At 38.2% G+C, this 4267-nt stretch overlaps 1 pseudogene; it reads left to right on the plus strand.

The window, feature by feature from the left end:
- The first annotated feature begins 655 nt into the window (after positions 1-655).
- LOC117011968 (mitogen-activated protein kinase 6-like) lies at positions 656-3869 on the plus strand (annotated as a pseudogene).
- Positions 3870-4267: the final 398 nt, after the last annotated feature.

Below are 4267 nucleotides of genomic sequence, written 5' to 3' on the forward strand. Positions count from 1 at the left end.
GTAAAGAGATTCACAGGGAAGAAACACACAGCAAGGAAAAACAAATAGGAAGGAAAAATCAGAAGTTTTCCATAAACAGACATAAAGATAGACATACAGACCAATGGACCATAATAGAGATCCCATAAGAAAAAAAAAAAGCCTTGCACATATGGTCAAGTGATTTTTGACAAGGGTGCCAAAAGCATCCAACTGAGGATGAACAATCTTTTCATGTACACTGGTACTGGGAAAACTGGATATGCACATGCGAAGTAATGAAGTTGGATCCTAACCTTTCATGGAACACAAAAATTAATTCAAAAGGATCAAAGACTGTCATCCTCCCTCGTGGGTGGGGGTTACATGGTAGCAACTGCAGCAGTGTGAGAACCTTGGAGATGCCCTCCACTGCCACCAGCACGGCTAGACACCTGTACTGACACTGGGGGCTCTCTGCCGGCCCCACCCTCCCTAGACAAGACGAAGAAGTCCCATTGTTGGAGCAAGATGAACGGTAGATTTTACTGTGATTGTGGTGAGATGGAGCCACCTGATCACTAACAAAAGACAACTTCTGTTAACTAACAGCTGCCAGGGCTTCCTGTGAAAATATGCAGCAACAAAGGAAGGAAAGAAGCAAAATGGAAACAGTGCTTACTAGCACCTTAGAACGATGCTGCTGCTTGGTACCAGTCCAAAACTGCATGTATTTGCACTGTGAGGAGAATGCTCATAGAAGTCTGCTATGTGCATATTTATTCACATTTTTATTAAATGTTAAATCGTTTAGCACAGTAAATCCGAGTGTATAATATGTAATTTCATCTGTTTGAGTTTCTTTCTTTTTTTATTAAAGTTTATTAGGGTGACAATTGTTAGTACAATTACATAGATTTCAGGTGTACAATTCTGTAACACACTATCTGTATCTTACATTGTGTGTTCACCACCCAGAGCCAGTTCTCTTTCCATCACCATATATTAGACCCTGTTTACCCTCTTCTAGAACTCCTCTCCCACCTCACTCTCTGGTAACCCCTAAATTATTGTCTATATCTATGAGCTTTTGTTCCTTCATTTGTTTGTCTTGTTCTTTTGTTGTTTCAGTTTTATATATGACATATCAGTGAAATCATATGGTTGTCTACTTTTTCTGTCTGACTTATTTTGCTTAGCATTATAATCTCAAGATCCTTCTGTTTGAGTTTCTTAAGTGATTTCTTTAAATGTCTGCAGACTTGCTGCCCTTTTCTTGAACTATGAGTACTGCGATCTTTTTAATTCTCAGTATGAGGAGAGCTTTTTGAGCTTTAAATCTAAGTGGAACTCAACAGGCCTGGTTGGCATATACAACAAACATCAAGAACCCATCTTGCTGTGGAAGCAAAATTATTTTTCTTCTCCCTTTTTGAAAGATCTTTCTTTTGGATACCAGTTTTCTTCCTTATTTACACAAGTTCAAAAATTTGAAAGGAAACGGCAATAGTAAGGGTTTCAAAAGGGCAGAGACATTTAAAAGTCTCGTGAACATTCATGGTTTTGATTTGGGCTCTAGGTGTATGGACTTAAAACCACTGGGTTGTGGATTGGTTTAAAACCACAGTGGGTTGGTTTTTTTCTGCTGTAGACAATGACGGTGACCAAAGAGTAGCCATCAAGAAAATTGTCCTTACTGATCCCCAGGGTGTCAAACAGACTCTACGTGAATTCAAAATTATTAGAAGACTTGACCATGATAGTATTGTGAAAGTGTTTGAAATTCTTGGTCCTAGTGTGAGCCAGTTAACAGATGATGAGGGCTCTCTCACTGAACTGAACAGTGTTTACAGTGTTCAGGAGTCCATGGAGACAGACTTAGCTAATGTACTGGAGCAGGACCCTGTACTGGAAAAGCATGCCTGGCTTTTCACGTATCAGCTGCTACGTGGGCTCAAATACATTGCCTCTGCAAACATACTGCACATAGATCTCAAACCAGCTAATTTTTTCCTTAATACTGAAGACTTCGTGCTGAAGATAGGTGATTTTGGTCTTGTGTGGATCATAGATCCCCATTATTCCCATAAGGGTCATCTTTCTGAAGGATAGGTTACTAAATGGTACAGATGGCTATGTCTCTTACCTTCTCCTAATAATTATACTAAAGCCACTGACATGTGGTCTGCAGGCTGCTTTTTTGCTGAAATGCTAACCGGTAAATCTCTCTTTGCAGGTTCATGTGAACTTGAACAGATGCAGCTAATTTTATAATCGATTCCTGTTGTACATGAGCAAGATCATCAGAAGCTTTTCAGCGTAATTCCAATTTGCATCAGAAATGACATAACTGAGCCACACAAACCTTTAACTCGGCTATTTCTGAGTGTTAGTCAAGAAGCACTGGATTTCTTGGAACAAAATTTGACATTTAGCTCCATGGATTGGTTCACAGCAGAAGAAGCACTTTCCCATACTTACATGAGCATGTATTCTTTTGCAATGGATAAGCCAATATCAAGTCATCCTTTTCATATTGAAGATGAAGGTGAAGATACTTTGCTTTTGGATGAAACTCATAGTCACACTTATAACTGGGAAAGGTACCATGATTACCAATGATTGGCCTATACATAAAAACTTTGATATTGATGGCGTTCAGCTTGACCCAAGAGCTATGTCTGATGTCACTGATGAAGAAGATGTACAAGTCAATCCTTGAAAATATTTGGATTGGGATCATGAAAAGTATTTGGAGGATCCTCCTTTTGATACCAGTTACTCTACTGAGCCTTGCTGGCAGTACACAGATCATCATGGAAACAAATATTGTGATCTGGAGTGTAGCCATACTTGTAACTACAAAATGAGGCTGTCATCATCATATTTAGATAATTTAGTTTGAAGAGAGAGTGAACTTAACCATTACTATGAACTGAAGTTTATTATAGATCTTTCCAATTAGAAGGAATGAAGCAAAGAAAAATCAGATTAAAAAGGCAAGTCAAAATGTATAAGGAATGGATTGGTTAAAGCCCAGATACCTCTGGAGGAAGCATCGCAGCAACTGGCTGAAAAATAAAGGGAGAACAACCAGGGATTTGACTTTGATTCTTTTATTCCAGAAACTATTCAACTTTGTTTACAACATGAGCCTACTGATGGTGTTGATAAATTAAATGATTTGAATATCTCAGTGTGCCAACTAGAAATGAAAACTTTGATATCAAAGTCAATAAGCTGAGAAAAACAGGAAAAAGAAATGGTAAGTTTGGCTCAATTAGAAGCTTTGTATCAATCTTCTTGGGATACCCAGGTTGTGGGTGGTGGGGAGGACTGTTTTCTCATAAATCAGTTTTATTGTGAGGTAAGCAAGGTTGAACAAATTGATAAGGAAAACACACCAGTTGTGTGTGTGTGTTTGTGTCCTTGGGCATGTCACTCAACCTCTCCCAAATCTCTAGTTTTCTCATCTGAGAAATGAGGCATCATAATAGCACCTATCATAACGTTGTTGAGAAGATTATGTCAGCTAATGTATCATAACACACATTCACATAAAGAGTGTTCAATAAATGCTATGTCTACAACTAAAAAAACAACAACGAAAACAACAACAACACACCAGTTACTTGGACAAGTTCATTAGCATGGAAGAAGATACTGAAATGCAAGAACCTGAGCCTGTAAAGGATGGGAAGCTTGGGGAGAGAGGAAATGAAGGATTTCTGAGTAATAGTGGGGCGTTTCTCTTTAGCAAGCAGCTTCAATCCACAGGCATCCCACAGTCTCACCGTCCTATGGGGTCACCACTTAAGTCAATACAGGCTGCATTAACACCTTCTGCTATGAAATCCTCCCCTCAGATCCCTCATAAAACATACAGCAGCATTCTGAAACATCTGAACTAAAAGACTCAGCAGACATTTCTCATTGTGTTCTTCATGAAATGTATTTGTCTTTTTTATTACTAGTGTTTAAGCCATTTTTTTTTACTTGAATCAGATGGTGTCATTTAGAAAGGATTTTATTAGTTCTTGGTTTTTATTTTTTTTAAAGATTTTTACTAAAATACAGCTAACACACAACATTAGTTTTGGGTGTACACAAGAGTTATTGAACATTTATATACCTAAAGAAGTGATCACCATGATAAGTCCAGCATCCATCTAACACTGTACCATGCAATCACGATATTATTGACTATATTGCCCATGCTGTATTTTACATCCCCATGACTTATTTGTTTTATACCTGGAACTTTGAAACTCTTATTCCCCTTCACATCCCCCCCTTTTTTCATTTTTCA

The sequence above is a fragment of the Rhinolophus ferrumequinum genome, chromosome X (genome assembly GCF_004115265.2).
Source record: "Rhinolophus ferrumequinum isolate MPI-CBG mRhiFer1 chromosome X, mRhiFer1_v1.p, whole genome shotgun sequence".
Taxonomy (NCBI): Eukaryota; Metazoa; Chordata; class Mammalia; order Chiroptera; family Rhinolophidae; genus Rhinolophus; species Rhinolophus ferrumequinum.